General features: G+C 36.6%; 1 long non-coding RNA gene across 10 annotated transcripts in view; it reads right to left on the bottom strand.

Annotated features, from left to right (window-relative positions):
- LOC102155202 overlaps positions 1–22830 on the bottom strand; it is an 82374-nt gene that overhangs the window by 55841 nt on the left and 3703 nt on the right. For 8 of the 10 annotated variants that reach the window (XR_005361932.1, XR_005361929.1, XR_005361928.1 and 5 more), the window contains exons 3-4: positions 17083–17191; positions 16522–16625 (exon numbers count right to left, since the gene is read on the bottom strand). This is a non-coding gene — a long non-coding RNA (uncharacterized LOC102155202). Of the gene's footprint in view, positions 1–6512; positions 6616–16521; positions 16626–17082; positions 17192–22830 lie in introns of those variants that run through there. The other 2 variants (XR_005361931.1, XR_005361925.1) reach the window with 1 other exon arrangement.

Raw genomic sequence — 22830 nt, forward strand, 5'->3', positions numbered from 1 at the left:
TGCAAATTATAAACATGTATAGAATTAACTCAAATCTTAAATAGGAAATAGGCTTAAATAAGGCAAACTAACTTTTTCCTACATGTAGGAAATGTCTCATATCAACATTCTCATTCACTTGTTTTGTCACCTTGAATGGCAACAAAGATCTTAGGACGATAACAGGCATTCCTGGGAGCAAAATTTTCTTATGCAATAGACTGTGAGCCACTATCTTGGTGGCAGTTTAGGCGATTCAGAGGGACGAATCATCCCAACCAATTAACCATGGGCTTTACAAAGCTGAGGAATCACATCATCTCTACCAGCTGCAACCTTTATGATAAGTTAAACAAAACCACATGACTTAGTTCCTTTCTTTGTACTCTTATTTGGAGAGAAGAAAGAGCAAATGAAATACTTTCGGTCCCTACTAAAATTATCCAAAAATAAAGTATGTAACAAATGGGTCTGCGGTGACTCAGGGTGGTCACTCACCATGTGTCTTGATTTAGACTCTGGGGCTATTTTTGATTTGTCATCACTGGCTGGCTGTTGTAGTCTCAGACCAGGCCGAGTACACTGGTCAAAGCAGTGCTTTGTCACAGCACAGAAGCTTGTGGCAAAAAACCTGGCAACTTTTTGTCCCTTTGTGAAAGAACACTGTATCCCAGTTGTGGCTAGATCCTGCTGCCTCCAAAGCGCTAGTCAAGCCATTGTTATGTTATACTTTTAAATTGTCATATAATGATCATGTTTTTGGAAAGAGCAGCTCACCAATGAGATCTCTGGGGTCCAAGTGGGGTCCTAGTGGCCTTCATGGTGATGACAATCAGAAAGAAGCAGAGACTGGTTCCTCTATTCAAGCATCACCAAGTATTACCCTGCAGGCAAGCCACATGCTTAGCACAAGGCCTGGAACAGAGTAACCCCCCAATAAGAGTCACCAAGTTATTTCTGTATTTTGTTACAGAATTGTATTACTTATTTTATTACTTATCTGGCCCCCAAAAGGATTCTTTGGAAGTCTCTGGAGCAGCTCTCAAACATCAGTCCATGAATTAAGCCAGTCTTTCACTGGTCTCCAGAAAAATGAGAAAAAAACTTAAAAATTTAGAAAATACACACACATGCATAAGAGACAGTTTATTATCACTTCTTGTTAATTGAGTTTACACTGATATTTTGGTCTTTCCTAGTAGGTTTTTCTTTTTTTTAGAGAGAGAGAAAGAGAGAGGGTGAGTGGGGGTGGTGCAGAGGGGCAGAGGGAGAGGGAGAGAGAATTAAAAGCAGGCTCCATGCCTATTGTGGAGTACAATTTAGGGCTCAATCTCATGACCCTGAGATCATGACCTAAGGCAAAATCAGGAATCGGTGCTCAGCTGACTGAGCCAGAAGTCCCCCTAGCAGGTTTTTTTTTAAAGTTCACATGGTCTTTCTTTCAGTAAGGAATGTTGTTAGTATATGGTACTAGTTGTTGTTTTACATGTCTTTACTTGGTAAAAATTAAAATGCCAATCTCCCCAATTTTTTGGGAATTCACTGAGCTCTAAACCTTAAATCTGAAACCCCTTGTTTAGATGTTTATAGCCTCTATGACCTTTTTGGTCCTACTAGAGTATTCAAGATGAATAAATGCTCATTCTGTGGCTTCCTTATCAATTTACATCCTTCTTCTATGTTAATGTCTTATAACTAAAAGCTGGAGACCTGAGAGGTAGGGAAGGGTATGGTAAAAATTCAGGAAAAAATACTGATTATTAATATCAGTATTAATAGCAGTATCACTTGTATTTATATTAGTATTGCAGAGGGATAGAAAATAAGGCCAAATAAATGAAATACAAATTTTTCATGTGATAAGAATGTAAGATCAGGAGGTTTTCTAATCAGTACATCAAACTGTCAATGATTTGTTTTGCAATAATATGAACATGCCTTAAATATTAAATGCATCTGTCCCTTCCATCCCTTGTTTGCTGTCCCTAGTTTGCAAATATAAATGGTGCTTTAGGTATTCCTTTCAAGAAATATTTAATACCATATGGAAAATGCAGATTTTCTATAATTAAATCAGTCTAAATCATGGCTTAGATTATGCTTCATGATGCAGCTTATAAATAAGAATGTAAAATAACTAATTGGTTATTTTTATCCTAGCAGGACATCCTAGCTAGAGTACAGGACTCTGAAATGCAGGTCTTATATTCAGCTAAGTCACTGACTTGTTGTATCACGTTGGGAAAACTGCTTAAGCTGACTCTTTTTTTTTTTTTTTTAATTTGAGGCAGTAAAATTTGTAACTGATGACCCATCATCAAGGATGTTGACAAAAACGGATGATTACAAACAATGGCCTCATCTTCTGGAAGCGTAGTTACCCGTGTATTTGAAGGTCATGTAACTGCCATACTATATCTGTGATAATTATTAGCATAAGGAAAGAATAGAAATTTGGTTTAATTAGTTCATAATGACATTAATAACAGCTACCAAGTATCCAGCATTTATTAGGTACCAAGCATTATGCTAAATGCTTCACCCACATTGTCTGATTTACCCTTTTAGGAAGGTACTGTTACTACCAACTTACAGTTCAGGAAATTGGGGCTTTTGGAGATAAATCCCCATGAGTAACACATGTGAAGCCTCTTGGGAGACAAGAAGAGCACTGACTCCCTCAGAATCCATGTGTGCTGACTGGGCTAGTGGGTATGTACTTCCCTCCCCAACACCTAATAAGGTAATATTTTCCTTTTTATTCCTCTAGTTCCTTCTATAAAGAATTTTAATTTCCCTTTGCCTTTTGTCATTTGACTTTCATTTCCTGTTTGGGGTTTTCTGCTGTGAGCACCACGAGCCTTAGTGTTGCCCTGTCTCACTCCCCTTCTCAGGGGATGTGATCTAAGTTCCACTTTGAGTGCCTTTTCCTTCGTGTTTCAGTTCCTTGCACAGTCTGCATTTAGCAAGTGAAGTTACCTTTTATGGTTTCCATCTCTTTCTTCATTGAAGATTTTCTAGTTTTCCTATATCCTTTTGCCATACACACAAGTGCCTTATGGGGGTTTCCTCTGGAGCCCTCTAAACTTCAAAAAGAACTTTCTGGTTCATGTTCTGCCGTGTATTAAAATATTATATTGGAAAGGACTATAAATGCCTACAAATTTTGTGTTAGTTTTTATAAAGAAAGGGTAAACAGTGACAGAAGGAAGTATGGGATTTCAATGTCATTTGCTGAGATGCAGAGAGAGAGAGAGAGAGAATGTGATACCTCCACTGATGGCCTTCTAGTTTGGAAATTCTGGACTATTTGTATGATTTCAATACCTAGAATAATAGAACTCATAGAAATTATCATCACAACATTAGATATTTTGTTAGGTAAATTTTGTTTTGTTTGTAAACAAGAACATGATCCTAACTAGTGTGCTTTTGATCCTTATTATTGGGAATCCAGGTTCTAAGTGGTTTAATGAAACTGGTCATAGCAATGGAATATTACTAGCACCATTTGCTTCGATGTGGATGGAACTGAGGGTATTATGCTGAGTGAAGTAAGTCAATCAGAGAAGGACAATTGTCATATGGTTTCACTCACACGGGGAATATAAAAAATAGTGAAAGGGACTATAGGGGAAAGGAGGGAAAATGAGTGGGAAAAATTAGAGAGGGTGACAAAACATGAGAGACTCCTAACTCTGGGAAATGAACAAAGGGTAGTGTAGTGGAAGGGGAGGCGGGTGGGGGGAAAGGGTGACTGGGTGATGGGCACTGAGGAGGGCACTTGATGGGATGAGCACTGGGTGTTATACTATATGTATAGCAACAAAGTATATGGAAACAAATACTGTATTGGAAGCAGGAGAGACTTTGGTCTTATCCTGGTTTTACTAGTAACTAGCTGTGTAACTTTAGGCAAGTTGTCCATCTCCTCTATTTTCCTACTAGTACAATGAGTTGAAAGGATTAGATGACCTATCACTAAGGTCTTTCCCTACTTTATTATTCCCAGTACATTTGTCTCCTTTCCTATAAAAACAAAGACAGTTCTCATTAGTCAAAAAAAAAAAACCTCTCTGGGGTAAGGAAGACCATCAATAACAGCTTTTTCACAGTTAGATCTTAGCAAACAAAACTTTCATATTCTCCATATAGCTGTATATCATCTATTTTCTAGAGAACATAAAATCTGTTGTAATATCCCCTTATGACTGTGATTAAATATGAAGCAAATAACTTGTCTAGAGATTATCTGAACTACACTTATAGAAAGCAATGCATTTTTGGTTTGGGATTTTGTTTTCTCCACTGTATCGTTCCAATTTTAGTGTATGTGCTGCCGAAGCGAGCACTGTTTTCTCATTCAATAGCAGTTTTACTGCTTAACCTGAAATATGCCAAAAGTCTTCTTGTCTTTGAAAGCACATACAACTCAGAAACAGCTTTTGTGGCTCAAAAGATCATATAGATATTAAGCAAAACATTCAGGAGACATTAAGTACCCTAGGAAAATTTCTCTGACTCCAGTATTTAGAAAGCTAGTATTGTTTTAAAAGATATAACTAAGGAAAAGACCTGACAGCCTATATTTCGAGATAATGGAGATTTCATAGGATTTTAAAATTAGGAAGGGTCTTATTGATCATCTCATTTAGCCTTCTACTCAGCATAGGCATACCTCTCAACATTCCTGCCATTTGGTCAACCATCCTCTGCTTTCACATGTCCTGGGACAGAGAGCTTACTACCTCATCCTATAGATCATTCCACTGAAAGACACCCTTACTCATTGACAAACTCTTTCGTAAATACCCCGTGAGCTAGGTTTGATGGAAGCCACTCTTAGCCACAAACTGTAGCATATACTTATTCTTTGTTATAGGTCTGCCCATCATATTTGTGGGGTCTGGGTCAAGACCACAAATGGAGGACCACATGTCATATGTCTAAATGTGTAAAAGTCATAAATCAAGCTAGCAAACTATTGAGTAAAGCTTATTCCTTATATCTACCTTGACAAAAACATCTTCCTAACAGTTCCTGTTATGAACTGAAATGCGTCATCTCGCCTCATATTCATGCATTGAAGCCCTAACCCCCAGTGAGACTATATTTGGAGATAGAGCCCTTAAGGAGGTAATTAAAGTTAAATAAAGTCAAAATGATGGGGCCCTAATCTGATAGGACTGGTATCTTTATAAGAGGAAGAGACACCAGAGATCTCTCCCTTTCTGCAGGCACGTGGAAGAAAGGCCATGTGAGAAAATAGAGATGAGGAAGATATATGCAAGTCAGGAACGGAGGACTCATCAGAAAACAACCTATGGCACCTGGACCTTGGACTGTCAGCCTCCAGAACTGTGAGAAAATAAATATCTGTTGTTTAAGCCATCCAGTCTGTGGCATCTTGTTATGGCAGCCCAAGCTGACTAATAAAACACCAAAGCTGAAAAATCAGTGAAAGTTGTGGTTTTTTACATGAGCAAAATATTAAAGACAACAGAATTTCCTTATTATTTCATATGTCTGGGTGTTCTGCTGATGAGCTGTATTAGATGAATAATAAAAAAAAGACATGCATAATTCATAATTGCTATATAATTGCTTTCATTTTAGTAAAATCAATTGGTATGTGGTTATAATCAAGATTTCCGCATAATTTGTTCTTTTGGACTTGCATTGTGTTAGTCGCTGAAGCAGATGTTTAGGGCTGTAGGCTGTGCCATGTCAGTGCTAAGCACCAGATTCTAAGATAGAGGTACCCATGTGTTCTTTAGCACAGTGTGTGTCTGTGTATTTATAGGGTCCTCTGAAGCCCAGCATCCACGGAAGAAGTCTCTCCTGCCTGGGACTAAGGGTGGGATGCCATTTTATTTAAACCCAAACCTGTAAACATAACATACCACATCTTCAGCCGACTCTATATTTGGATGAGTATCTCTGAGTTGTGGAGTGGTCTTAGGATAGGAGTACCATGTAGAGTTTCAGAATTTTTTCCTATACCTGAGGGCATTTTATTCAAATACAAAACACCTTTATACACCAAAGCAAAGAAGAATAAAGAAATGAGTAAGTCTTACATTGAACAACCAGAACTAATCCTGTGATTATATCATACTACACATGGAAGTCTTTCTCACCCCACATCCATCTATCTCTGAGCCTCATTTGCTAAAAAGCTGGAAGTTAGATTCTAAAAGCAGAACAAAGACAACTTAGGATCTCCCCTCTAACTCTCCAAAAACCCCCACAAAAAACAAAAACAAAACAATCTCATGGGTTTATCTACACTTAAGTAATTATCTTTTCTTTTACTTTAATATCATTTTCTTCACATGAAGAAAACAATAAAATAAGCAGTACTACAAATACCGATTCTCTTGGCTGTTCAAAGTCTACTCTTATTTCCTTTCTCCTAAAGGGGATATAAGAGGTAGATTAATACCGGCTCCTGGTTTTTTAAAAAAAGCACGAAAGGATATAAAATGAAAGCAAAAATCTTTCTCTTTACTCTCAACCTCCAGTAACTTTTACCAGACTTTTTTTTTTTTTTTTTTTTTTAACTTTTACCAGACTTAATCACTGTTAACATTCTCTTCTGGAGCTTTCCAGAATTCTTCTAGGCATATACAGGACCTAATTAAAAAAAAAAAAAATTAATGGGATCATGCTACACATGCTCATCTGTATTTTACCTTTTTTAAAAAAAAATTACAATCTATCCTGAAGATTACACATAGAACAAGCTTATTTCAAAAAAAAAAAAAAAAAAGAAAGAAAGAAGAACAAACTTATTTCCTAAAGCTCTTCATAAACAAAATGAGGTAGTTATCTATCACTAACACCAGATCTGGGGTATATTAGGCTCTCAAAAAATGTTTCCTTCTTCCCTTCATTAACAGAGGAATCACATGAATTTGTGATTGTGATCATGGAGGACTGTCATGTAACTATAGATGTAAGTGTAGTAAGTAAGTTACAGAACTACAGAATTTAGAGTGGACAGCTCTTACCGATAACTTGATTCACATGGTAGAGCCGGTATCCAAACCAAGACTTTGCTTTCAGTTTGGTATTCCTTTAATCCTTTTTCATTTCCAATATAATTTTGATTTTGTCTATTTTTCATCTTAAAGTAGAGCATGTAAAGGTGTTTAACAATGATACCAAATCAATTTGTGTATGCAGCATAAAAGCAACAAGTCAGTAATTTTCATTTAGAGAAGGTAATTCATATAATATATAGTTTATTTGAAAAAAGTATTAATTGTGGCAGAAAACTCAAAAGTACTATTTTTGGGAAGAAGGACTCAGGGTCTGGAGTCTGAAAAAAAGTTACTTCTTCCACTGTCTGATATGCAAACTGAATTTGTTTGCATATACATTCATTTTGCTGCCTGAAAAACTAGAGTATGTGTGGATAGTTGGGCAATGTTTGGCATCCTTATGTTTTGCCTGAGGATCCATCCCTCAAAGTTTTTAAAATGCTAATGAAAGGAGTAGAGATCTGGTGTTAGGGGTGGAGAAGAGACGGGTTAACATCAAGACTCCAGGAAAGTGCTCTTAATATTGGAAAGGGAATAATCCTTATGAGTTCCTCGCAGAGGCTAAAGGGAATTGTGATAGGAGCTTATACCACGAAACTTGGCCAGTGAATTCACTTTGCAGTTGTTCTAAAAAATATAGGTTTGAGAATGAGAGGGAAGCTGGGGAAAAATATAAAAAGTGAAATTACAAAAAAAAAAAAAATGAAATTACTCCATTTAATCTAGCTGAAAAGTTTAAGGAATAACTGATTGGGCCAACATCCTAGCGATGTAGAATAAGCTCTTTTGTTCTGAAGAGACTAGCTTGTTTTTCCCCTAAACATACGATGATCTGAGGAAGCTGCCTAACATGAGGTTAGGCAATCTATCACATGACCCAAAGTCACCCAGCTCAGACTCCCATCTGAAAAATGGAAACTCTGAAGGACTCATGTTTACATCACAACAGTGTAGTGAAGGCACAACAAAGCAAAGCAAAAAAAGGCAAAGGCCTAAATTCTGGCAACTCAAGTACTCTTTTAAAAGTCACTTAAGGCACAGAAACATAGAAGTGAAAGGAATCTTAAAGGTCACTGAGCCCCCTCATTTTCCAGACAAGGAAACAAACCGGGACCCAGGGACTAGTCTAGGTCTCACAGAGAGAGAGAGAGGCACCAGTAGTGGAATCCACATGCCCCAAGTCAGCGTTCCAGTTTCCTATTGGCCCCCTCCTCCCATAGAATATTCATTTCCAGTGGCTTGATGTTTGCCCATCCTATGCCTACCCCTCTTCTAAAAATGATTTTATGTTTCTCTTTTCCCTCTATGAATTGTATGGATTTGTAAATCTATTACAAGGGGATCATATATCTTTAGTTGAGGAAAATGTTTGGTGGACACCTAGGCTATGTAAAGATACCTCCTTTATGAAAGGTGTGGGAAAATAAGGACTATCCCTCAAATTCTTCTGATCCTATGGTACAAAAATGGAAGAAAAGGTAGGTGTGGAGAGGCAGGTACCTTGTCGAAACATTCCTATTACACACACATACACACACACACACAAACCAAGTATACCAAGCACACCGAGAATATAGACAAAAACAGACCATGCCCATTCAAGGGTATGAAATGGGAGATTTCAGAACAAAGAATAAGAGAACCTTAGTTTTTGAGTCATTCCAGAATACTGGTAAGATCTATGTTTTCAACAAAAATTTAAATGTACATTATTGTTGACTATAGGTACAACATTGTACAGTAGATCTCTAGAGCTTATTTATCTTGCTTAGTAAACTTTATGCTGGTTGATTAGTAAATCCCCATTTCCCCTTCTCCCCAATCCCTGACAACCACCATTCCATTCTTTGATTCTATTAACTTGACTATTTTAGATACATCCTATTAGTAGAATCATGCAATAATTGTCTTTCTGTAACTGACTGACTTCACTTAGCATAATGTTCTTCAGATTCCTCCATGTTACCGCATGTTGCAGAGTTGCCCTTCTTTCAGGCTGAATAGTATCCCACTGCATGTATATATCACATTTTCTTTACTCATTCATCGGTTGATGGGCAATTTTAGGCTCTTTCTGTATCCTGGCTATTGTGAATAGTGCTGCAATGAACATAGCAGAGCTAATATCTGAGATCTTGATTTCAATTCTTTTGAATATTCAGAGATGGGGTTGCTGGATCATATGGTACGTTTACTGAAAAATTTTTGAGGAACTTCCATTCTGCTTTCCAAAGCAGCTGCACCATTTGGCATTCCCACCAAAAGGATGCAAGGTTCCAATTTCTCCACATTCTCACCAACACCTGTCATTTGTTTTGTGGTAATAGCCACTCTGAAAGGCGTGAAGTGGTATCTCATTGCGATTTTAATTTGTTTTTCCCTAATGATTAGTGACATTGGACATTGTTTCATATACCTGCTGGCTATTTTTATGTCTTCTTTGGAGAAATGTCTATTCAAGTCCTTAATGTATTTTCTAATCAGATTATTAGGTTGTTGTTGTTGGTTTATTTTTTTTACTATTGAGTTGTAGGAGTTCCTTATATATTATGTAAGTCAGGATTCTCCAGAGAAACAGTATCAATATATCTATTTATACAAGAATAAAGTCATTATAGGAATTGACTCATATGGTTACAGAGGTTGAGAAGTCCTACAACCAGCCATCTGCAATCTGGAGAACCAGTAAAGCCAGTGGTATAACTCGGTAGGAGTTCAAAGGCCTGAGAACCAGGGGAACCTATGGTGGAAGGCTTAGAATCTCAAGGCCCAAGAACCATGAACTCTGACATCCAAGTGCAGGAGAAAATTGATGTCCCAGCTCCAGAAGAAAGAATTCACCATTCCTCCACATTTTTGCTCTGTTTAGGCCCTCCATGGATTGGATGATGCCTGTCCACTTTGGTGAAGGTGGATCTTCTTTCCTCAGTTTATTGATTCAAATGCTTAGCTCTTCCAGAAACACCTTCACAAATATATCCAGAAATGATATTTTACCAGATATCTGGGCACCTTTGAGCTCAGTCACGCTGACACATAAACTAACCATCTCATATATTCCAGTGATTAACCTTTTATCAGATACATGGTTTGCAAATATTTTCTCCCATTCCATAAGTTGCCTTTGCACTGTTGTTTCCTTTGTTGTGCAGAAACTTTTTAGTTCAATGTAGTCCTATTTATTTTTGTTTTTGATGCCAGTGTTTTTGTGTCATATTCATGAAATTATTGCCAAGGTCAATGTGATGAAATGTTTCCCTTCTTTCTTCTAGGCGTTTATAGTTTTAGGTTTTGTGTTTAAGTATTTAATCCATTTTGTGTGGATTTTTGTGTATGGTCTAAGAAAAGGGTCCAATTTCATTTGTTTGCATATGGATATCCAGTTTTTTCAGCACCATTTGTTAGAGACACTATCCTTTCCCCACTGTGTATTGTTGACACCATTGTCAAAGACCAGTTCATGGTACACATGTGGATTTATTTCCATGCTGCTGGACTGGCTTGCAAGTGTTTTGTTGATGGTTTTTGCATCTATATTCATCAGGAGTCTTGGCATGTAGTTTCCTTTTCTTGTAGTATCTTCATCCGGCTTTAGTATCAGGGTGACGCTGCCTTCATAAAATGAGTTTGGAAGTATTCTCTAGTCTTCAGATTTTTGGAAGAGTTTGAGAAAGATTGGTATTAATTCTACTTTATATGTTGTAGAATTCACCAGTGAAACCATCTTGTCCAGGGCTTTTGTTAGGAAGTTATACTGATTCAATCTCCATACTAGTTAGAAGTCTATTCAGACTACTTCTTCATGATGTAGCTTGATAGGCTGTATGTTTCTATGCATTTATCCATGTCCTCTAGGTTATCCAGTTTGTTGGTCTATAACTGTTCACAGTAGTCTCTTATCCTTTTTATTTCTGTGGCATCAGTTATAGTGTCTTTTCTTCCATTTCTGATTTTACGCAAGGCTTCCCTTTTTTCCTTGGTCTAATTCACCCATTTTGTTTGTCCTTTCAAAAATCAACTCTTAGCTCCTTTTTTTAAAAAAAATCTTTTTTATCTTTTTCTATTTTACTTCTGCTTTTATCTTTATCTGTATTCAAATCTTTGATATTTCCTTTATGCTAACTTTGGGCTTCTTTTTCTAGTTCCCTGAAGTATAAGGTTAGACTGTTTGACATCTTTCTTCTTTTTTAATGTTTATCACTATGAACGTCCCTGCTTTTGCTGCATCCCATAGGTTTTGGTATGATATGATTTCATTTTTGTTTGTCCTGAGGTATTTCTAATTTCATTTTTGATTTCTCCTGTGGCCCAATAGTTGTTCAAAGGTGTGTGGTTTAATTTGCACATATCTGTGAATTTTCTTCCAGTTTTCCTTTTGCCATTGACTTCTAGTTTCAATCCACTGTAGTTAGAAAAGATACTTGATATGATTCAATCTTCTTAAATTTGCTAAGATTTGTTTTGTGACCTGACACATGATCTAACCTGAAGAAATTTCTGTGTGCACTTGAGAAGGTACATGCTGCTTTGGGTGGAATGTTCCATACACATCTATGAGGTCCATTCAGTCAACAGTGTTGTTAAAGTCCTGTTTCCTTATTGATTTTCTATCCAGATTTTCTATCCATTATTCAAAGTAGAATATTGACAACTCTTATTATTACTGGATGGCTATGTATTTCTCCCTTCATTTCTGTCAATGTTTGTTTTATGTATTTAGGTGCTTTGATGTTAGGTGCATATATAATTGTTATATCTTCCTGGTGGATTGCACTTCAATCATTATATATGTGTTTTGTCTTGTGACATTTTTTGACTTAAAGTCTATTTTTTCTAATATATGTATAGCCACCTCTGTACTCTTTTGGTTATCATTTACATGGAACATTTTTTCTTCCCTTCATTTTTAGCCTATGTGTGTCCTTAAAACTATGAGTTTCTTGTAGACAGTATATTGTTGGGTCTTATTTTTTTAATCCATTCAGCCACTCTGTGCCTTTTGATAGGGAATTCATTCCATTTACATTTAATTATTGATAGGGAAAAATTATTATTACCATTTTGTTGTTTTCTAGAAGTCTTGTACTTCTTTTGTTTGTTTTTTTCCTCTCGTCTTCCTTTGTGTATGGTTGTACATATATATAGATAAATGGATTCACACTCATGGATATATATGCCTATATATATATATACACACACACACACACACATATATATACATATATATATACACACACATATATATACACACATATGTCTCTATGTATTGCATTGCTATGCTTTAATTCCTTTCTCTTCTTTTGTGTAAATGCTATAGGAATTTTATGTGTATGTCGGGGGTTGCCTTGGATCTTACATAAAATATTTTATAGTTATAACAGTCTATGTTTTTAAAAAGAAATTTTAAGTTATCTCTACACCTAATGTGGGGCTTGAACTTGCAACCTTGAGATCAAGAGTCACATGCTCTTCCAACTATGCCAACCAGACACCCCTGTAATAGTCTATTTTAACAACTTAAATTTAATTGCATATAAAAACTCTACACTTCAACTTCTTCCCCAAAATTTTACTACTGTTGTTACAATTTACATGCATTCATATTGTGCATCTTTTAACATATTTTTAGGTATATTTAGTTTTAATACTTTTACTTTTTAACTTTTGTACTAGAATTAAGTTGATTTACCCCATTACCATTACAGTAATAGAATGTTCTGTATTTGTCTATGTATTTACCTTTACCAAAGTTTCACACTTTCTTATGCTACTATGTTGTTATTTGGCATCCTTTCATTTCAACTTGAAGAATTCTCTGTAATATTTCTTGTAAGGCAGGTCTATTGATGATGAACTCCCTGAACTTCTGTTTGCCTGGAAAAGTCTATTTCTCCATCCTTTATGATGGACAGTTTTGCTGACATTTTTTTTCTTTCAGGATTCTGAATATATCATTCTACTCTCTTCTGGCCTGCAAGGCTTCTGCTGAAAAACCCACTGATAGTCTTATGAGGGTTCTCTTGTATGTACCAAGTTGCTTTTTTCTTGTTTTCAAAATTCTGTCTTTGATATTTGACAATTTGTGCATCTCAGTGTGGATTTCTTTGCACTCATCTTAAGTGTTTTGGGGGCTTCTTGGATCTGGATGTCCATTTCCTTCCCCAGATTTGTTCAGATTTTATTTCTTTGAATAAACTTTCTGATCCTTTCTCTCTCCTTCTCTTCATAATGTATATATTATTCTGTGTGATGATGTCCCAGAAGTCCCTTAAGTTTTCTTCATTCTCGCTCATTCTTTTTCTTTTGCTCTTCTGAGTGAATTATTTCCAATGACTTGATTTCAAGCTCACAGATTCTTTCTTCTGTTTCATCTAGTCTGCTGTTAAACCCCTCTAGTGGATTTTTCAGTTCAGTTGTTGTGTTCTTCAGCTCCATGATTTCTGTCTGGTACTTTTTAATATCGCCTATGTTTTTGTTCAAATTTCCACTGTGTCCATGCATTTCTCTTGACCTCAGAAAGCATCTCTATGACAGTTATTTTGAATTCTCTGTCAGGTAAAATCCTGTAACTCCATTTCATTAGGGTCAGTTTCTAGAAATTTATTTTTGTCCTTTGTTCAGAATCCCTTAGCCTGATTCACTTTCTCTGTGTTGGTGTCTGTATATTGGACAAAGCAGGTACCTGAACCAGTCTTCATTCTTCATGGACTGACCCCATATAAGAAAAGATTCCCACCTGTCAGCCCTGCCAGGGATGTGGAGGGCCTCTGTCAACTCTTTCTGTCCATAGGGAGAAGCAGGAAGCTGTGGTCTTTATCTGCTTGTTCTGTGCTAAGCCAGGGCTGGGGAAGTTATTGTATCTACCAGTCCAAACCACAGTCCCCAGTCTCCCTGAGGTGGCTGGACAGCACCAAGAGGTCCAAGACTGACATCTGTTCACTTTTTGTTTAGCAAGAGGGAGGATCTATGACAACTACTAGCCGAAGCTACTGTGTCTGTTGTTCCCCCTCAGATGGCTGGATTATGCTGGACCCACCAGAGTTCTAAGACTTAAAAGATAGAAACCAGTCCTCTGGGAGCCCCCTACGCAACTCCAGGGAGTTGGATGCATCAACCAAACTCTCCCTCCCCTAGGAGTAGTTGGGAGTTAGAAGTTCTCTTCCTGGGGATCCCAGGGTGGCTCAGCGGTTTGGCACCTGCCTTTGGCCCAGGGTGCGATCCTGGAGTCCCAAGATCGAGTCCTGCATCAGGCTCTCGGCATGGGGCCTGCTTATCCCTCTGCCTGTGTCTCTGCCTCTCTATCATAAAAAAAAAATAAAATAAAATAAAAAATAAAGTTATCTTCCTGACTACATGGCTCTGTGCTCGGAGTAGGGACTCTGGTAAAAAGGGGTCCTGAATCTCCCTACTGGCTTTGGTGAGCCTGGTTTTGTATTCACCTACGGTGTGAGAGCCTTTCAATTAGTTTCTAGATTTTACATAAAATGAATTTGTTCATGAATTGCTGATGAATTAGTGTGAGGGAAGCAGGATCCGGGGCTTCCTACTTTGCCATCTTGCTAACATCACTTCTGAAAATTCTTATTGTATATATTTTTCAACTCAAAATAGTTTGCCTAAATTTGGAAAAAAATTTTTTTACAAAAAAATCCCTCTTCAACATCTGTGATATTTTCTCACTTACAAAACTTGATTTCTAAATTTATGACAGTTTTATTTATAAAAATACATCATTCAGGATTTCAGAGATCATTGTTTATAAATCATATCAAGTTTGAGAAAAACATTTTTCTATTTTTAAAAAGAGCCAAAAATTAACAACAGTCATAAAAAATAAAAGAACTGGTTAGATAATTTTTGCAGCAATGACAAATGTTGACTTAATAGAGGAGAAATATTGTTTTACTGAACCTTTATTTAAAATATGGAAATTTACTTCAGGTCAGAATAAAAATGTCACATGGATTCTAACTGGGTTACCACAGCATCTTCTAGTCTTTAAGTTTCGACCATATCTAAACTCTATTAAAGACAACAAAATGCTACCACAGTAATAACTGACCTATAAGTAGGAGGGAGGCAGTTTATTATTTTGAAGTATAATTCAATTAATAACTTTCCTGTAAAAAAACAAATAATAATACTGTACAAAGAGAAGTCGACTTTTAAGGTTTCAAATTTTAGAGTGTCAGAGAGATTTAGTTATTTATGTGTAAATAAATATTCTGCTAGGCACAGAAGAGATTAATAGCAAAAACTTTTCTTTCTGAAGTTTAGTTTAAAAGCTATTTAAAAAATATACTTCTTTCTAAGGTTTATTCAATAACCAGTGAACTATAGGTTAAATAATGGCAAACAGTAAGTTACAAAAATTACACTTCATTTTCCATTAAGAATTATTATTAATGGAAAATATATCACATGAAAGCATAAGGAGTTGAATTTTTCAAAACTGATAACTGTACAGATGGTGCTGTAAATTCTCATCAGTGGTTAGGGGATGATATGCGATAGGTAACTGAAAGTTCTAGTTAGTTGTCCAAACTACAGCTTCTAACTAAATGCAATCTTAATTATTAATATGTCTGGTTATATGAAATAAGTACTTATGAAAGATTGCTTGATATCTATGATGTCCTGAATGTTACCTGTTAAAGGAACAGGGCTCTCAGAAAGTTTTCTGTCTAGATTGTATTCAGAGTTAGATTAATGGGAGAGCCAAAAAAATATAGTCTAAAGGTACTAAAACAATAATGGAAATGTAATGCATTAGAGAAAGTCGCATTTACCAAAATGTCTCTCAGAAATTGAGATCGGATAGCATATTCTGATAAGCCATTTGGAGTAGGGCGTGAGACCCCCAAATGAACATACTTCAACATCCAGAGTCACTAAACTACCTTTTACTGAGGACAAGTGAAGTTAAGAGAACTTGTTTTGCTTTAAGGGGGCTACTGTGGGGAAAGAGCTAAATGATTCAGGATAACAGACTAACCTACCAACCTCCTTCTAGCCTCCCGTGAAGTTTAATGGGATGTCAATTAATAATATCCTGACCAGCCATTCACATGCTCTTGGTTCACCTTGGACAGTACTACTTAGTTCTTTAGAATTGTCTTTACTTAATAATCCTTTAGGGCCATAAGGTACACTCTAAGAAAGTCACGTGAAACACAATATTCTGTTGTGGGGATAAAATTAAGAGCAAGGGATCCTTTTTATAAGATCCGCAACAGGTCTTTTGGGAAACAACCATTTTGTTTTTATCTTAAGGATTTTTATACAACTTACAAGTAAACATACTTTCCCTTTTGCTTTGGATGCTAGAAAACTTAAGGGCCATTTTGCCATCTCATTCTTGAAACAGTACAGGTTCAAAGTGTTTCTCTTTCCTCTTAAACTTAGCTTCTATTTTCTTAACTAAATTTTTCTTTTCCCTGTACTCTTTCGATTTTTTATTTCAATCATGTATGTTAGTAATATTTTTGAAAGTTACCTTTAGTCCTTTGCAACACTACTTGGGGCCCCTGGTTCCAGGATCTGACAATTTCCTCTTGGATTTTCCCCTCATTTTGACAGAGCACCCCCTCTAGCAGTTTCCTGAGACAAGGGCAAATGAGAAATAATTTTTTTGAGATCTCGCTCATTTGAAATTGTCTTTATTCTACCCTCACCCTTGATAGTTTGGCCGGGCAAAGAAAAGTCTTTTTTTCTGTGCTCATTGGGCATAGAAAAGTAGCATTCTTTGTTTCATTATATTGGTTAATGATTTAGCTGCTCTAATACCATTGTACTGATCAAATTATTTAACAACTTTAGGAAATCAAAGCAAAAAACTGAACCAGTTTTCTGAACCTCAATCCTGTATAATATATACAACGTAACACTGTATAAAGGAAAACTTTGAGGTTCTCACTGTATATTTTTCAAAATATTTAGGTACCTATTTTTTTCCATGTTGTTTGTATAACTTCCTTTACTCCTTTCTCTTTTTTATTATAGAAGCCATATGGTAAACTGGCTTATGTGGGATAATATTACCAACTCTTCTTGGTACCTTGCTCTGTTCATTCATTCATCATTCATTTAGTCAATATCTCTCTTCCTTTCTCTTCACCATTGCCACTCTTCTTTCTTTCCTCTGAGAAAATCCCCTAAATGAAAATCTGTAATTAACCAAAACACAAATTGGGCGAGCAATTATACCACTTGAGCCCACAGGTCAGATCCAGCCACCTACATCTGCATTCTAAAAGCTAATTCTCGGGATCCCTGGGTGGCGCAGCGGTTTGGCGCCTGCCTTTGGCCCAGGGCGCGATCCTGGAGACCGGAATCCCACATCAGGCTCCCGGTGCATGGAGCCTGCTTCTTCCTCTGCCTGTGTCTCTGCCTCTCTCTCTCTCTCTCTCTCTGTATAACTATCATAGATAAATAATAATAAAAAAAAATTAAAAAAAAAAAAAGCTAATTCTCTCCTCCACAACAGACAGCTGTGTTATCTGATTTAAAATGCCTTAAGAGGGATCCCTGGGTGGCGCAGCGGTTTGGCGCCTGCCTTTGGCCCAGGGCGCGATCCCGGAGACCCGGGATCGAATCCCACGTCGGGCTCCCGGTGCATGGAGCCTGCTTCTCCCTCTGCCTGTGTCTCTGCCTCTCTCTCTCTCACTGTGTGCCTATCATAAATAAATTAAAAATAAAAAAAAAAAAAAAAAAAAAAAAAAAAAAAAAATAAAATGCCTTAAGATTTCAAGTTGAAAGAATTGAGTTATCAGCAAGATCTGCAAAGGCTTTAATCTCAAATTCCTCTTCATAGCAATTCTAATAGGATTGTTTTATTATCATTTTATAGATAGGAAAACTGATGCTCATAGAAATGAATTTGCCTAAAGTTTCAGCTAAATAAATGATAAAGTATTTAAATGTGGGTTCACGTGAAAAGATGCTCAGCATCACTAATTATCAGGGAAATGCAAATTCAATGAACTACCACCTTATGTTTGTCAGAATGGCTGGCATCAAAAGGACAAGAAATAATTGTTGGTGAGGATGTGGAGAAAAGGGAACCCTTAGGCACTGCTGGTAGGAATGTAAATTGGTACAACCACTATGGAAAACAGTATGGAAGGTCCTTAAAAAATTAAAAATAGAAATACCAATGATCTAATAATTCCACTGGATTTTTAACCAAAGAAAACAAAACTAATTTGAAAAGATAAATGCACCCCTGTTTATTGCAGCATTACTTACAATAGCCAAGTTATGGAAGCAGCCTAAATGTCCACTGATAGATGAATGGATTAAGAAGATGTGGTATGTATACACACACAAGAATATCACTCAGGTATAAAAAAGAATGAGATATTGACATTTACAATATTTATGGAGCTAGAGGGAATTACACTAAGTGAAATAAGACATGGAAATACAAAAATCATATGATTGCATTTATATGTAGAATCTAAAAAACAAGTAAACAAGCAAAGAAAAAACCAGAAACAGACTCATAAACACAGAGAACACACTGGCCAGAGTGGAAGGGGTTGGGATGGACAAAATAGGTGAAGGAGATTAAGAGATAAAAATTTCCAGTTATAAAATAAGTAAGTCGAGGGGATTAAAAGTACAGCATAGGGAATATAGTTAATAATATTATAATAATGTTATATGGTGACAGATGGTAATTATATTTGTGGTAAGGATAGCACAGTGTATAGAATTGTCAAATCACTAGTGAGTTGTAGAGCTGAAACATAACGTTATACATCAACTATACTTCAATTAAAAAAAGAATGAAAGAAACTTAGATGCAACTCTAAACCCTAGGCTTTTTTTTTTTTTAAGATTTTATTTATTTGTTCATGAGAGACAGAGGGAGAAGCAGGCTCCATGCAAGGAGCCTGATGTGGGATTTGATCCCAGGGCTCCAGGATCTCGCCCTGGGCCAAAGGCAGGCACTCAACGCTGAGCCACCTAGGCGTCCCTAAACCCTAGGTTTTTAACTGAGTTTTAAGTTTTAACCTAGCACTACCAACACTCTCAATGTTTACTTGAAAAAATCCAAGTCATTCTTACATCCCTCTCTGCTTGGCTTGAAACAAAGAAAATTTCATTCATTTAACAAATATTGGGGGTTTTTTGTATGGAAAAGACGGCAATAAACAATGAAGACGTAGTCCTTGCCCTTATTTATTTCAGAAGGACAGAAAAACTATTCCACTTTTAATATTCACTGAAAAGACTAAAATACAAGCAGGCAAAAGAAAATACCTTAAGGATTTAGTTATATCAAGATATAGGAGATGGACGTAGGTCAAAGAAAAGTAAACATACATCAGGGAAATAGAATAAGAGAATAAAATTGATCCTTCACTTTGTTTTTAACACTTCTATCCAATCATTTTAGAATAATATATTTTTAAAAACTTAAGTTTGTTTCAATTACATTTGCCTTCCCACTAAAGTGAGTTATAATCTGGTTTACAATAACACTGGTCCAAGGCCAGTGTACCAGGCATGCTTTTAAAAGTCTTATTTCATTAATTTTATTTAAAATTTTATTTTCAGGGCAGCACGGGTGGCTCAGCTGTTTAGCACCACCTTTGACCCAGGGCGTGATCCTGGAGACACGGGATCGAGTCCCACGTCAGGCTCCCTGCATTGAGCCTGCTTCTCCCTCTGCCTGTGTCTCATAAATAAATAAATAAAATATTTAAATAAATAAAATTTTATTTTCAGGATAAGGGATTAACTAAAAGGGGCACAAGTGAACTTTCTGGGGTGGTAGAAATTTTCTCTCTTGATTGTGGTAATGCTTATATGGCTGTGTTTTTCAGAATTCATAGAACTTTACACCTAGAAGAATAAATTTTACTGCATGTAAACCACCTCAGTAAACTTGACTTAAAAAAAAAAAGCCTGAGGGATCCCTGGGTGGCGCAGTGGTTTGGCGCCTGCCTTTGGCCCAGGGCACGATCCTGGAGACCCGGGATCGAGTCCCACGTCGGGCTCCCGGTGCATGGAAGCCTGCTTCTCCCTCTGCCTGTGTCTCTGTCTCTCTCTCTCTCTCTGTGTGACTATCATAAATAAATAAAATAAAATAAAATAAAATAAAATAAAATAAAATAAAATAAAAAAAAAAAGCCTGAGATCTTAACTACCCAGCTAAAAATAGTTTACAATTTAGATGTAAAACAAACCTTATTTACAAGAGTGAAGCAGATCTAGTAATTTTTTCTATTTATAACACTGATAATCCAATTTGACTTTATATACTTCAATATAATATCAACATTTTAAAATAGGATATAAGAAAAATGTTTTGAGTTTTCTTTTAAGGAATTTGGACTGCAAAATCTTTATTATAATCTTAATGTCGCTAAGGCAATGCTCTCTATATTTTTTTAAATCTCAAGATAATCTAAGTCTGTTAAAAATTTCAATGACTTAAACTTTCAGAAGATCACCATAAATGCTGCTTACATAATATGCTGGAAATTCTACATTAATTAATTAATTAATTAATTTTATGATAGTCACAGAGAGAGAGAGAGAGAGAGGCAGAGACACAGGCAGAGGGAGAAGCAGGCTCCATGCACCGGGAGCCCAACGTGGGACTCGATCCCGGGTCCCCAGGATCGCGCCCTGGGCCAAAGGCAGGCGCTAAACCGCTGCACCACCCAGGGATCCCTTTTTTTTTTTTTTTTTTTTGAAATTCTACATTTAATCATTAAAGACAAAGTATTGCCAGCTAGCTTTTTTACTTGATAGATTCCATTGTGTTCTAAAACATTTGTAGCTCTGCTTCTTAAAAAGGCAAAGGTTGGGATGCTTGGGTGGCTCAGTAGTTGAAAGTCTGCCTTTGGCTCAGGGCATGATCCTGGAGTCCTGGGATCGAACTCACATCAGGCTCCCTGCAAGGAGCCTGCTTCTCCCTCTGCCTGTGTCTCTGCCTCTCTGTGTCTCTCATGAATAAATAAGTAAAATCTTAAAAAAAAAAAAAAAAAAAAAAAATTTAAAGAGGCATAGGAAAAGACAGGATTGTTTTCAACAAACCTGGATTTAAAAAGATAACAATATTAAGAACACAGGAAGGAAAAAGAAAAAAAAAAACACACAGGAAGGGGTAATTAAGTGATGTCTCCTCTTTATTAAGGTTTCAATAGATGAAAATGCATCCAAGAAACCATTTACAAAAGACCCAGTGTCATAATTGTTAGACCAAAGTCCCTGTATCTGGCTGGTAAAAACAGTACCAAATCAAACTTCTCAACTTAGATTTTTAAGATCTCTACTTGAATACCCTCTGTTTTTATCAGACATACCAAAGCCAACCAAGTCAATTTAAATTAAGAGGGTTTATGTAATTCCAAGCCCTGGAAACCCTGTAACAAAGGTATTGTGTAGTAGAAAGAACTTTTCATTTTGATTAAATGAATATAATTGTGGAAGATATCATTTATCAATCAATTAATACATGATTATTTCCTAATACAGAAGTAGATTTTTTATTTGTGACCGTACTAAAAATGTCCTTTAAGTGTGTTGTTTGGTAAATTAACTTTGCGAAGAATAAAAATCCCTCAAGTGCAAATATCTATAACATCTGCAACAATTGCCATCTCTCAATATCCATCTTAACATTTTCAGTTTTTTTGTTTTGTTTTGGAGAGGGAGAGGGGGGAAAGGAGGGAGAATCTTAAACAGGCATCACACCCAGGGTGGAGCCCAACGCAGGGCTTGATCTCACAACCCTGAGATCATGACCTGAAACGAAATCAAGAGTTGGACGCTTAACCAACGGAGCCACCCAGATTCCAACATTTTCAGTTTTACAAGCTACACAGGCTCAACTGTATCTTTTGAATACCAGTAAAATCTGATTTTGCCCATGTGTTTAAGTGCTCTCTAACGTTTTTAACTTTAATAATATATAACAATGAAAAACTCCATAAAAATCTGAGAAAGCATTCAAAGCATTATTTCACTGGGAATGACTCCGTTCTGGATATTAAAGGACAACTAACTTGCTGAGAACAAATGCTCTCAGGCTGTTTGTGGGAAAAAAACGCTGAAGAAGTGGTATCAGGGCATCCATGATATCTACATAAGGTATCCTAGCATTTAACAGAAAAAGTGCCAACTAGGTTAAAAAAAAATACTCTAAGAATTCTTATTCTTTCCAAAACGGTGATCAAGTAAATAAACAGTATTTATTAAAAGTACATAGATCATGGAATTATTTTTATATAAGCTATCTCTGGGATGTGGGTTCACAAGTCTGAAACTCAACGGAGTGAAGTCCCTGCAGTGACAGTTGCTTGTGTTCGGAGAAGGGGGGTTGGAGAGGTCAGAGCTCTAAAAGGACAGTGACAATGATGGGAGGAGTGAGTCAAGAGTAAGCAATAGCAAAGGTTGGTCCTAAAGAAGCAACTGAGAGAAGGGAAGGCTATGGGCTCACTGTCTTGGTGCCCTTTGAAGAGGACATGAAGGGGACTGACCAAGGAGTCAGGTAAGATGTGCTAGTGTGGAGGGAATTAAAGGGTTAGGTGAAGAGAAAACCAGAGAGCTTGGAATAGAATTAGAAAGCTGGAGAGTTAGACTAAGGAAGGAACTGGCTATGTTGTATATAGGCTACTAGGGGAGGGGATTCTGAAATGGTTACTGGTATTTAAAAACCTGCCCTAATTAGGTGTGTCCATCAGGTGTGAGTGCAATGCGTTTTGACAACATTCCAGGTAAGTGGGGAAAGTGGGTTCACATCCCATGAGCTTTGGAAATCAAGTCAGCCTGTGATTGTTAACAAATT

The sequence above is a fragment of the Canis lupus genome, chromosome 7, assembly GCF_011100685.1.
Source record: "Canis lupus familiaris isolate Mischka breed German Shepherd chromosome 7, alternate assembly UU_Cfam_GSD_1.0, whole genome shotgun sequence".
Lineage (NCBI taxonomy): Eukaryota > Metazoa > Chordata > Mammalia > Carnivora > Canidae > Canis > Canis lupus.